Consider the following 14,577-nt stretch of genomic DNA (forward strand, 5'->3'; position numbering starts at 1 on the left):
TTTGTGCATGAACGTCATTCTCATGGCCAGTAAGTTTAGGAGCCCCAGGATGGAAATGTTCTTCAGCCATATTTCATCATGGCCATGAACACATGCTTGTGAACTATGGCGAGACTGGAAGGAATAGAGAAGGAGCACAGAGAAGAATGATTGCAAGCTAGAAAATTACAAGGATTGTGGGTAGCTCACTCGGACTGACATGTCATGGACGCTAGCCTCACTTCAATGCGTGAGTCTGACTTGTTAGCAGGAGCGGTCAGACGTAATACACAGGCTATACCACTTGGTATACGAGGGATGAAAAACATTATACCGGCTCGTTGTATTAAAGTTGCACGAATCACGTGGGAACAAGGGGTGTGGATATCAACCTCGCGTGGCTGCATGTCCACTCATGATTTATCGGAAATAGTGCTGGCTATAGTGCATTGCTACATTCTTTTAGCAGTAAACCATGCTTTATTAAATAGTGTCAAGGTTTACATGAATAATACAGGGATCATGGGGATACCCTAGCTACACATGGCGACCAACATCTAAAGAACTAGAAATTTTTGCTAGATTATGTGCTTCCCAGTTGGAAGCTCGGCCTTCAAATTTGATATCACATGTGAAGACCTCTCTTGACCGCAAGGCAATTTCTTTGACAATGGCTGAAAATCTTCCTTCTATGCCCTTGCTGATGTGTGTGACCACCGTCTTTTAATCACATGCAGCAACAAATCTGTCCACCATGAGGTCAAAGGCTAGTGAAAGAGCCAAGAACATTCCATTATAATCTCTGCAGACCGCTGCTGCTGTCCCTCGGTCACCGTTCCTCAAAATCTTTATGTAACCTTCTTCTTAGGGATGTCAATGAGTACCCATTACCCACGTACCCTGCGGGTAAAAACCCTATTAGGGTAAGGGTATGAGACAAAAACTTACCCATGGGTATATAAATAGGAAAATCTAAAATCCATCGGATAGAACGGGTACGTGTATGGGATCATATAACCCATACTCATATACCCATGTACCCATATAAAATCTATGTAAACTCAAAATTATCTGTACAATCGACACTATGTCAATAATTTATGAATTGAAAGTGTATGCCTATGTGCTGTTGTTTATGACTACATGATGTTGTTTTACAAGTATGTGTTGTAGTTATAATCTATCTTTGTAAAATATACGATACAATGCATTTTATAACTATAAATTCATTAAATTGATGTTTGCAAATATGGATAATTTTACCAGCGGGTACCGTCTATCCTGTCGGGTAACGAGTATAGAAAAAAATTATACCCGTTGATGGATACGGGTAAGGGTGATGGGTAATATCAGACGGGACGGGTAAGGGTATGGGGAGGCTCCACCCATACCCATACCCTGCGGGTGCCATCCCTATTCTTCTGGAGGCCTCCAAGTTGGACGGGAGGTAGCCCCGACAGTGGGCGCAAGACCCGCCAGCCCTGAGCTTTCTATGTACTCTGGTTTCCAGCTATAGTGCGTTGCTACATGGGTTGGCCAACCTGAGCACACATTTGTGCGACATGCCGACAATTTAAACAATAACACATATGCTATAGGCCTAAAGTGGGGCGTGCCTATACCTCGCTCGATGCACATTTGGTGGTCGCCTCGCCTGAAGAGGCAAGTTGACAATTGCGTCGTTGTTTTTGTCTTTTGATGTTTGTGTTTTATTTATAATTTTTTGTTTACATTTTTATACTCCCAAATATTGTACACATATATTACGAAAATATAATTTACATACAATTTTGAAAATGTTAATCATGCATCTGAACAAAGTTAAGTGTGTATAAAAACAGTGTTTCCGATGTATTTATAAAAAAAATACAATGTGTATACAAAAAAGTCTACGTAAAAAATAAGTTTTTTAAAAATGGGAATCAATTATTTCAAAAAATGCTAAACATGTATATAAAGAGTGTTCCTGATGTATACAGAAAATGTATAATGTTTACGAAAAAAATAGATACCCAAAAATATATGTTTAAAACAATCCTAATCATCTATTTAAAAGTATAAGAAAAAGAAAGAGAAAACCAAAAAATGTGAAAATCCATCAGGAAATGAAGAAAAACAAAGCAAAACCGAAGACAAACAAAGAAAACTGATAAAAAGTTAGAAATAATTTTAAAAATGAAGAAAAGAGAAATAAAAAGAAATGAATAAAATAAAACCAAAGTGGAAAAGGAAACAAGAAAACTGGAGTAAAAGAGTGCAATAAAAGGAAACCAAGGAAAAACATCAGAAAACCGAAAAATAAAGAAAAATAAAACAATAAAAACCGGTGAAGAAATAATAACCCAGAGAAAATACACAACAAGGCAAAAAATGAGAAGAAAATAGCAAACTAAACCCAATGAATGAAACTCCGCGAACCCCAACGAAACACAACGAATGAACAAAATAAAGCAGAGAAATGGGCTGGCAGTGTAGTTAGCTTCAGGCGAGAGAGAAGGACCACTCGGCCAAATCAAGATATAGCTCCCGCGCCTTCAGTGTTGGATGGAACCACACTGCACTCACTGGCCATCACCATGGGCCAGCTGCCTAGTAATATTTGTTTTCCTTTTATTTCCAGTTTTCTACTCTAGTATTTCCTTTTCACCCTTTCTTCATTTACTTGTTCAGTTTTTAGTCCTTGTGTTTCATTCTCTACTTTCTAAACTGTATCTTATAGCTATTTCACATATTTTTATATTATTTTTTTGGTCTCATCTATTAATATATCAAAGTTTAATGTTATGGAGTTATTTACCATATTTATCAGTATGGACCAGTTTTACATGTCAAGAAAATATTTAGAAGCACCATCATTTTTTGGCATACATAAGAAAGTTATATACATAAACGAATATTTATTAAATTTGAAAACTATTTTTAAAAAGTGTCATATTTTATGATGATTTTTAGAATTTTTCTGAATTTTATACTTTATGTGAATTGTGTTTTCATTATGGGATGAAAAATGAATATAGGGGTGTAGCTAGGAGGTGATCCGATGGTCCCCGGACCAGCCTGAAATTTCCAAAAATAAATGTCTATTTTGAGGTTGGACCACCCTGGCCATTGTGAAACATATGTTCAAGGAAAATCCATAAAATGTGATTTTGTTCTAAGAACTTGTTTAATACAATACTACATTTAATTATCCATAAAATCTATAAAGTGCAAAAGATAGGAACTCCAGCCACACACCACTGCTGCAAAGAAGATGCCGGAATTGTGCCAATGTGGCTTCACTTTCTGCATCTAATTTCCCACCATGATCCGGTAAAACAATACAACAGAGGAGAGACGACCAAACATTTAAGTATAACATCAAAGGTTTGGAAAAATAGTTTAAGTTGCTCACCCAAATAGATGAGGACTCTGTTTACTATCCCTGTAGAAGACCTAGAGACCAAGAGATTGAGATATGGCAATTCCTGACTAATACCAATACTCATTTGGCACCATCCTTGTCATCACCGCTACCAAGAGCTCACAACCCATCGGACCATGCAGTCGAAGTACCACAGACTCTTCGTTGTCAATTGTGTCGACCCTAGTCTAAGACAAAGATTGAACCGCGTGACTTTTATTCCATGGGACCTGACATTCAAGGGTAGTGGCCAAGGGTAGACAAGCCACAATATAAACATAAAGTAAATCATGATAGTCGAACATTCAAATATGTGTTCTCCCGCGACCACCTGATGCCCAAGAGCTCGCTAGATTTGAAAAAACAAAAATTGATGAGCATGAGCAAAAACGTAGAGCTTGTCCCCGACGATAGCAGTGACTAGGTTACAAATGTGACGGTTCTAGAATGTCTTTCATAATCTAGTTCCCACTCACTTAAGGTGGGGAATGGGAAGTTTTTCGCGGGGTTTATTTCTTATGGGTGGCAATAGACTGTTGCATGTTCACAATTATCGTCTGAGGGTGCGTACGCTTGCATGTGTGTGTGTGTGTGAAGTATATCTGGCCATGGGCCGGGCCGGTCCCTAAAAAGCAGATGGCAAAAATCTCAGTCCCAGGCCCGCCTAAGCCCTGCCATCGGGCCTACTTTGAAACCCAAGCCCGACACATCTGTTGAAAAGCCCGTCGGGCTTGGGGCAGCGGGCCAGGGCCTCTTCCTTAAAATCCTAGTATGTCAAGCCCAAGCCCAGCACGACCCTGCTGGTGGGCTCAAAACTCAAGCCCAAGCCCAGCCCACGAACAGGCCCATAGTGCCTAGGCCCTGGATTTTGGGGCCGGGACGGGCCGGAGATGGCCAGGTATAGTGCGAAGAAGGATATGTTTTTTTTGTCTTCCCTTGGACTCTTAGCAAGTAGTCTAGCAATATACTGACTTTTTTTATGGGGAGTTTACCAGAAATCCGTCGGTGCTCCTCAGATCGTGCGCTCCTGCTTGCGAAAATATTTTTTAAATGCCAAAATATTCAATAAAAAGTTTATGTGTTCTTTGTCACATTCAAATGCTATATAGAGATTTATAGGTAAAATGGTGAAACATTTTGGCCTGTGCGCTAAAAACAAAATAAACACCAAATGTTATCCAAAATATTGTTCTAAATTTGTTTTTTTTTCACCGGCGAAACACCGTTGCTCTATTTCGCATGAAACTTTTGAAGGATGCTTGTGATAGTAACAAGAACATCTACAAAAAAATCAGAATTTTTTGAAAACAATTACTATATCTTCTTTTATTAACACAGGAGCGCGCGTTCCGGAAGCCAAAACGCTATTCTTGGAGTATACTGACTTATTTGAACAATAATATAACATGTTTCTTACAATATGCCATATCTCACTTATGCATGGCAAGAGACCGGCCCATTTCACAATCATAGTGTGTGCGTGAGATAGATATTTTTTTCCTTTTCTCTCGCCTTATATTCTTAGCAAGTAGTCTACCAAACACATATTGAGAGCATCTATAATCGGACTCTCTATATCCTCCTCAAACGCCTGGGGCATCTTCCTAGTCAGTGTTCGATTAAAAAAAGTTGACCCAATTAGACCCCTCACTTCCTTCCTAAACGCTCGGACCGTCCAGCTCCCCTTATATCCATCTCAAATATATGATGATATAAGAACTCGCGGACGCGTCCGATAAATCCAGAGTCCACCACGTAGGATGTGAACCCACACTGGACCATCATTTCTCTTATTTATTTATTATTTTCTTTCTTTCTTTTCTCCTCCATCAATCACGTGCAAATGATCGAACATATAAGAAATAAAATAAAAAAATAGTGGCTTAAAACAGACTTACCCAATCACTGACCGGGCTCGTCTGCGAACGTTTATAGGTCATATTTGCTAAGTCCTGTTGTAGATGCTCTCACTTTTCTTTTGAAAGGTACTCCCTCTATTCTGAATTATAATATGTTGTACTCCCTTCGAACCATATTAACGGCCGTTGATCTAGTATAAAGTTAAACTAAATCAGCAATAATTATGATAGATGGACTATTTTTTTAATTGGATCTACATGGGCGTGTTGTGGTGTGTTTTTTCATCCATTTCAGTCCATGCGAAGTCCATATTAAAACATTCAGAAAATCTTATATATAATTCAAAACGAACGTACTTCACTAAAGTTGTACTAAAGCTGCGACGATTAATACGGATAGTATGGAGTAGTATATACACTAATAACCTATTTAAACCAGAACACAAAATATATCCAGAAGAAAATGGATTTATCTTATTATTACTTTGGCGATACAGAAAGAAACTAAAAAAAACATATATAGTGATGAATGGATGCAGCATGGGAGGTGAGCGGGACGTGCCGTCCGGTTGTAGTGGGGCGTCACCACCACACTAGGCACACTAGCGCGGGCCCACGGGGACAAGCGGGCTTGGTGCCCACGGGCCGTCTCAGTCTGTCTGCCGCCCTGCCGGCAAGCCGTCGGTACAGGCCCATCTACGCGTGGGGGCCCGGCCACGTCACGTTCGAACCTTCGCCAATCACGCCATCACCGCTCCGTTGTTTTCTGCGGATCGATCTCCATTTGTGCACTGCAGACGGACGGCGACTGGCTTAGGGCATCTTCAATAGTCTTATGATTATCGTCGGTAAAATTACCACATAAACGATTTTAATGACATAACACATAATAAAAGAAAAGAAAGAATGTAATCGTACGAACTTGAAGCAACGGTTCATGCACAAGCTCCGAGGCAAGCATGGTCATTTCTTCAACATTTAATGAACCCGCTTAGTTATTTGCATACGATTAACATACACTCCATTAAAAAGCTTGTATGATGTGTTGTTAGCTGCTGATCTGAACATTTATACCAATGATTAAACATACACATTGTTGAAGATGCTCTTATGCGCGAGAGGCGATGGACCTAGCGTCGACGTGCTAACTTGTCGACGGCTTGTCCCTCTCAATGTATATATGGAGTAGCATGTTAATTAGTAGTAACATATTTTAATGGTCACACTGTTTCATCATAACATTTCATTGATGCATGGTTGAGAGGGTAGCATGGCATCACCGGCTAGCTATATATGATCCTAGCTTGAACTCCGGCAGCCCAATGCCGTTCGGCCGGCGGGCTGCCTTGCTCCGCCTCCTGATCGACGCCACCGTACGTCCAGGGCCGGTCGTGAAATTTTGGGGACCCGGGGCAAGAGTAAAACCTGAGGCCTCAATGTAGTCATCATATTAAGGAAAAAATGATATGCATATATATGAAATATTACCAATAACAATTAAGTGCGCCCCAGAATCAGTGTATATATATATATATATATATATACCTAAAAATGTTCAAATTCGTCATGTGCTAATGATGTGTGATTCCTGCCAATGCTTATAGTAGAAGCAAAAAAACTTTGATGATATCTTTTGAATAAACACCTGCTAATGCTAGACCTGAAGATGTTACAGCAGAAGCAAAAAAAACTTTGCTAGCATCTTTTGAATAAACTAATCATTTTAACATGTTCCTCACCATTGCTTAATTTCCTATGGTAATGGGCTTATGGAAAACGGCTTCCTGTATCGTCTAGATGTATGCCATTTTTTGTCCTCTCTCATCGACCCTTTCTCAACTAAGATGTCTCTTGTTTTATTATCAACATTATCCTAATTTTCTACATAAATATCATCACTATACACTGGTTGTTCATCATCATCACAAGCGGATTGTGCATGTGCATCCGATGAATTACCTACATGCTTAGAGCCACTTATGTTGGTGTCAACTTTTTCTTCGTGCTGATCAAATTCTGAATTGCTATTAGTTGGTTGCCATTCCTTTATGAAAACTATCACCAACCCTCTTTGAAACAATTATGAATATTTCTGCAATGTGGTTGTACTAAATCATCCACAACTTTCCTCCTTCTCCTTTCAATGGTATCAGATGGATACTTTCTTATGGACGACAAGACACAATGCTGAAAATAATTAAGTCTGCATCAATTGACAACTGTTGAACAATACCAATGTGCCGGATATTCATCTAGGAGACTAGGATCCTCAATATGGATAGAAGATATACCTCAGATAGCCGAATCATTGATGGACGAAGAGCAAATCGGTGTTCTGATGCCGCCCAGGAAATTGAAATCGGCCGCCGGTCTGAATTAGGGAGGAAAATTGGATTTATTAGAAGAAAGGGAAAAGGCGAGGGCCGAACTCGCAGTAGAGAAGAGATGAAGCATCGGCAGCCGCAGAGAAATTGGGGATCGCTGACTTAAATGCGTGTGTGATGAAATAGGAAGGGATCAATCCGTTCCTTTTTTCATCAGTTGTTACTAACCATAGTGCGAATTGAAAGAATCAATCAGTTGCCTTTCTTTCGCCGTGCACGTAGTAGTTAGGAATGAACGAATTGATTGCTGATTCCCTTCCCGCCAGATGCGTACATTCCATCGTGCTGGTGTGAAGCAAAACAGTCCAGTCCATAGATTTCTTAAGGACCGAAATATGTTGGGCCATAATCTACATGTATACCTTGGAGGGGCCCCTTGATCTGGGGGGCCCGGGGCGGCCGCCCCCCTGCCCCCCCTCAGGGCCGGCCCTGCGCACGTCGTGTCATCGCCGGCCTCTCCGGCTCCGGGGAAGCTCGCTTCGGTTGATCCTCTCTCTCAGGTTACCGGACCAGACATGGTCAGCGACGGACAAGACATAGACAGCAATGGCGGTCGCGGTTTGAGGAAATACACATGCATGCGCGTCAATCGACAACGTTATATTCCGTCTCGTCGTTTCCTCCTTGTCCATTTTCTACGTGCGGATCGTCGATTGATGCCGGCCAATTTATTCATTAATTATTACTGTATGTATATGGTCCATGCATGACATCTGACACCGAGTCACTAAGAGCAAGTACAATAGTATAGCCAGCTGCTGCCTATAAGCCATTGACATGTCATCTATAGCCCGTCTTATAGTCAACATGTATAATAGTTCATTGTAAAAGTGTACTACTTCTTTATTATATGGTCCACCTTTCATACTCACAAAATGACTAGGAACACGTGCTAGAGCTGACTCTTAGCTAAGAGCCCGCTTATTACCTTCCCTCTCCTCTTCTCTTTCCTCTAAATAACTAAAAATAGATTAGTTTATTCCTTATAGCCAGTTGACTCAGCTTTATTATACTTGTTCCAACTAGCGTGTGTATTTAAGTGACGGGAATAATTAACTAGTCGGATACGCACATGCATTGTATTGTACACCCTATTGAACGTGCTGCCTTGCTAGCTGCATGCAATATGTACGTAAATACATAGCCGGCAAAAAATGTACGTAGATATACATAGCCAGCAAAAAATGTACATAGATACATGTATCATACATAAACGTATGTGGACACGACAAGGACATCCCTACCGTATGTGCGCACCACAAGGACATGCCATATACTTCCTTCATTCTTAAATATAATTTTTTAAAAGATTTTATTAAACAACTATATACGAAGCAATATAGGTATGGAAATACTCTAAAGTACATCTATATACATTCGTATATAGTTTTTTAATATAAACTTTAAAAAAACTCATATTTATAAACAAAGAGTATGAATCATTACTACATGTATTGCGTAACACCGTTAGCATGTAGTTTCTAGCTCCACTGTACTTACATACGTACTTAAGCCAGCTGTTGATTTAAGTATATACATGTGTCATGTGTGTACATGTATGTACGTACGACGACGTATGTGGTTTTCATTTAAGGTCATGTTCGACAACGCTCCAAAGAGCGGAGCGGGATACTAATCACTTCCTAAATTATTAGAGCTGCGTGCCGCTTCGTTCCGAGGCGAAGTTACGTAGCGAGTGCACTTGCCACTAGTAGAAAAAGGATCTATAGTTCTGGTTCGGTTGGACCATTAGTCCCGGTTCACGAACCGAGACTAAACAATCGAAACTAATGCTAGCCCTAGTTCGGACCCGAACCGGGGCTAATGACCCTTCACGTGGTGGGGCTGAGAGGGAGGAGGGGAGGGGTATTAGTCCCGGTTCGTATTACGAACCGGGGCTATTTCTTCGCTGCTTTTTTAGCACTTTTTAAGGTTTAAGGTTTTGAGCATTTATTTGTTTTGGGCACTTTTTAATTCTTGTTTTGCACTAAATTGGATGATACATACACAACAATAAAGGAACAACTATATTGCACATCATCGTCACGAATAGATTACACCACCTCATCCTCGTGTTTTGTCGAACATATTACAAAATATAGACACGAGTTACACATGTACATATGCATCTCTTTTACACTTTAACATTTCATCTGAATTGCATCGACGGGCAATAATATTCTCCCTTCATATCTAGGACCTCTGCATCTAATAATCCGACAATTTCCTCTTGAATTGCTCGTACACGTTCCTGTGATAGAAGACCGTCACGCAACCGTTCGATCTAATTTAAAGAAGGGGTCAATATATATATATCAATGAAACCGAACACAATTCACGGTAATAAAATAAAGCCGTGAGTATTGTTTATGGTACTTCAATTTTTTTATGTCTCGGTTTCTCTCCGTCTCATGGGTCATCTGGCGAATGAACTCGCAAACATAGTATCCACATAAATTGTTTCTCTGCTCCTGCCTCAAGCACTTTACGAGAACAGAGTTCAATCAAAAACATAATCAAGAATTATAATGGTATTGAAACTAGAATAAAGAGATGCGCGGATCTAGCTAGTAGTTACTTACATATATTTGTTTAAATGTAAGCTCTGACTTCCAAACACCCCGAGCCTTGGCGGTGAACCATTTCCAAGCCCTGCCAAGAAAAGGAAATGAATAAAGGAGTTCTATATTAATCCTTGCTATCAGGAAATGAACGAGAAGTTGCCGATATAGTGCCATAATGAATGAAATTACCTCTGGAGGCATTCCTGCATGTTCGTCCATTCAGCGAGGGGTGTGCGTTTCGGGTCCATGACTATTACTTGTCCCTCGTCAGGTACAATGATTAACAAAATAAAGTGGAACCTGCGCACGCATAACGAGTCAATTATACACTTATAATAACATCGATTAAGCGAAAATAGAATGTGTGTAGTAACACTCACTTGAAGTTGTAAGGAAATAGTATTTCCCTTTTGATACTGGAAAATCTTAACCCTTGTACCAAGTTATTCTCTGTCTCGCGGGGTTCCGTTGCGAGAATTTGGTGATGAATGAAATATGGGTTAATGAACCCAATGTCATAGATTTTTCCTCTTTTGCATTCGGGAATCTTCATTATGCAAAATTAATATAGTGATGAGTAAGATTATACATGCAAGAACGAGCTGAGTTAGACTTAATAACACAAATTAATAATACTTACAAACAATAGGCACTGATGATAGATTTGTCGAGGGCGTCTTGTTGGTATAACTGAAATAATTCGTCGAATTCAATCATTATCACGCCATCTTCATGCCCGGAATGCTTGTCTGTATATGCAAGGTACATCCAGTTTTGTTGTTGAGCACATGCTTGCATGTACCAGTTATGCAATCTTTGTATTTTTGTTGGTAGCGTGTTTACTAACTCAGGTTTGACGAGAGGAGCCCCGTACCGGTACATATATGTTATGTCACCGAATTCCTGTATACGGTTTAAGTACTCATCAATAGACATGCCATGAACCTTGGCCGCTTCTTCGTATTGTGCAACAAACTCTGGATCGATACCAGCTGTTTCATCATTCCTCTCCTCGACCGCAGATTCGCTCGAGCACACCTTTGTATCGCAATAAACTTTGAGCTGGGGGAACGATTGTTTTTTATTGTCCGAGCTGGGCAACTGATTTTCCGTTGGACGTATTACTCTTAACCGCTGCTTTTTTGCCTCAACCGACTTGAGAATAGAGCGTTCATAGTCTGCTGGCAACGGTGGCGGGGGATCTGCAAGGGTTTTCAACATTTTCACGCATGCGACGTGATCTTCTGGGGTGGTGGGGAACTCTGGCTCTTTCGGCTTCTTCTTGTTAGCCACGTCAGCCTTCCACTGTTGATGTTGGGCGTCTACCCTCTTAATATTGTCCTCTCCAGTATAGTCCCAAGGTCCCATCTCCATATCCTTATGAGGTACTTTTGGGAGGGGCGACAACTTACATTTGGGTGATCGGAACGCCTTTCTGCTGCCACTATTAGCGGTGGTACGTTTCCGGTTTTTGTTCTGGTCCTCACTGGACGGAGACGGTTGACGGGGCGGTGGAGACGGCTGATGCGGCGGTGGAGATGGCTACGCTTGAGACTAGTGAGGCGGCGAAGATGACGGTTGCGCTGGAGACTGGTGAGGCGGCGAAGACAATGGTTGCGTTGGAGACTGGTGATGTGGAGGCGAAGAAGGATTGCTGCTCTGAGGAGTCGGTGGCCTTGGCATCCAATTTGGAAGCAAGATGTCCTCCTTTGGCCATAGAACGGTTTGTTTCTTGATTTCTCCAAGTTGAGTCAAATCCCTATCTTCACCTGCAAGGTGGTCGAGTCTCGGCTCCTGATAATCTTTCATCACTTCATCCACCGCGACGACAACGTACCCTTCTGGAACCGGAGAGAAATACCAATTTGGATGTGGTCCAATTGGTAAGGCCATGCCGACCACCACCGTCAACCTTAAGTTAGCAACTTTCACCTTTAGCTCACAATGTGTGCTCTCTGCGATATCATCCACTGGATAGCGACGAGGAGGATCCGTCGTCGGTGCATCATCACCATCATCATGGAGCTGTGTGGAAGCGACAGTGCTTTTCCGATTTCACGCAGCTTCTATCATGAGCCGCTGAGATTGGCCGCTACCTTCCTGTCTGTCGATTTGATCCTGCTTCAGCCGCTTTACTGCTTCTTCTACATTACGCAGCCGGTCTACAACAGCCGCTTTCTCAGCTGCCTCCTTTTCTTTTCTCCTCTGATGGCTTCTATCGGGAAATCTCTTCCTTTCCTCGGAAAACGCAAGCATCCACGGCGGGGAGCCTGGTAAGCCTTGTGCTTGCCCTTTGTGTTCCTTATTCCCAAGGACGCATGTGAGCTCGTGGTTCTCTCTATCGGGAATGAACACTCCCTCTTCAACATCCTGTACTGCACGTCTAATCTCCTCGATGGGCAGAGGATTATCTTTGTGTTTTTGGTTATATATTGCCTTCCCTTCTTCGTCCAACAAGCCCCATGCCCGTAAAACCAGTTTCTTATTTGTTCGAGCCATCTTAAGGGTTGTGGAGTGATATTTTCTTTCCAGAAATGATCCCTCAAGTGCTTCCCACTTAGCCATGTTAGTGCCGTAGCCACCATGCCCCATAATATGGTGGTACTTCTTCTTACCTGCATTCGTCTTATTTGTTGCAGATTTTTTCATGGCGTCCTCCGATTTCTTGTACGCCACAAATTCGGCCCAGTAGTATTTTATCTTCTCATAGCCGTGATCGAAATCTGGAGTCTTATCTTTCTAGCCCATCAATAGATCGGCCATCTTCTTAAGAGCCCACTCCTTGACTTTTTTTTCTAGAGCCGCTTTTCGCCTATTCATTTCCTCCTCATCTGGATCCACCTCTGGCGCCGGTAGGGTGAAATGAAGCATGAGCTTTCTCCAAAGGTTTTCTTTGGCTGTTGTGCCGACATATGAGACTCCTTCCTCCCTTGCCTTAATCCATTCTCTAGTGGTGATAGGGATGTGGTCCCTAACAACAACTCCACATGCCTTCACAAACTTCTTCTTTACATTTGTGGGAGCAATTGGTTGCCTGACATTTGAGACTATTTCGATCCTATATCTCTCACTGTCATCCAGCTTCTTGGTTGGGCCTCGTTTCGTTCGTACTGAAGTTTTGCTCGATCTGTAGGGCTAAAAGAAAGAGCATTAATATATGTATATAGTAGAGGATCAATTATATATATATATATATATATATATATATATATATATATATATATATATATATATATGCACCTCGACTGAGTGATCGGCTTCTCCCTCGCCGGCTTCTTCCTCATTGGAGCCGTTGATTCCTCCCTCGCCCAAGGTATGGGCGTCTACCTCACCGGAGCTTCTACCTCATGTTGAGAGACTCATCTCCCTCGCCGGACTCGTTCATAAACTGATTGGTGACATCGATGTTGGAAATATGCCCTAGAGGCAATAATAAAATGGTTATTATCATATTTCCTTGTTCATGGTAATCGTCTATTGTTCATGCTATAATTGTATTAACAGGAAACCGTAATACATGTGTGAATAAATAGATCACAATGTGTCCCTAGCAAGCCTCTAGTTGGCTAGCTCATTGATCAATAGATGATCATGGTTTCCTGATCATGGGCATTAGATGTCATTGATAACGGGATCACATCATTGGGAGAATGATGTGATGGACAAGACCTAATCCTAAGCATAGCACTAGATCATATTGTTCGTATGCTAAAGCTTTTCTAATGTCAAGTGTCTTTTCCTTCGACCGTGAGATTGTGCAACTCCCGGATACCATAGGAGTGCTTTAGGTCTATCAAATGTCACAACGTAACTGGGTGACTATAAAGGTGCACTACGGGTACCTCTGAAAGTGTATGTTGGGTTGGTACGAATCGAGATCGGGATTTGTCACTCCGCGTGACAGAGAGGTATCTCTGGGCCCACTCGGTAGAACATCATCATGAGCTCAATGTGACTAAGAAGTTAGTCACACGATGACGTGCTACAGAACGAGTAAAGAGACTTACCGGTAACGAGATTGAACAATGTATAGGTATACCGACGATCGAATCTAGGGCAAGTTCTATACCGACACACAAAGGGAATTGTATACGGGATTGATTGAATCCTTGACATCGTGGTTCATCCGATGAGATCATCGTGGAGCAAGTGGGAGCCACCATGGGTATCCAGACCCCGCTTATGGTTATTGGCCGGAGTGGTGTCTCGGTCATGTCTACCTGTCTCCCGAACCCGTAGGGTCTACACACTTAAGGTTCGATGACGCTAGGGTTATAGGGAATTGTTATACGAGATTACAGAAAGTTGTTCGGAGTCCCGGATGAGATCCCTGACGTCACTAGGAGCTCCGGAATGGTCCGGAGGTAAAGATTGATATATAGGATGTA

Source organism: Hordeum vulgare, chromosome 5H (assembly GCF_904849725.1).
Source record: "Hordeum vulgare subsp. vulgare chromosome 5H, MorexV3_pseudomolecules_assembly, whole genome shotgun sequence".
Lineage (NCBI taxonomy): Eukaryota > Viridiplantae > Streptophyta > Magnoliopsida > Poales > Poaceae > Hordeum > Hordeum vulgare.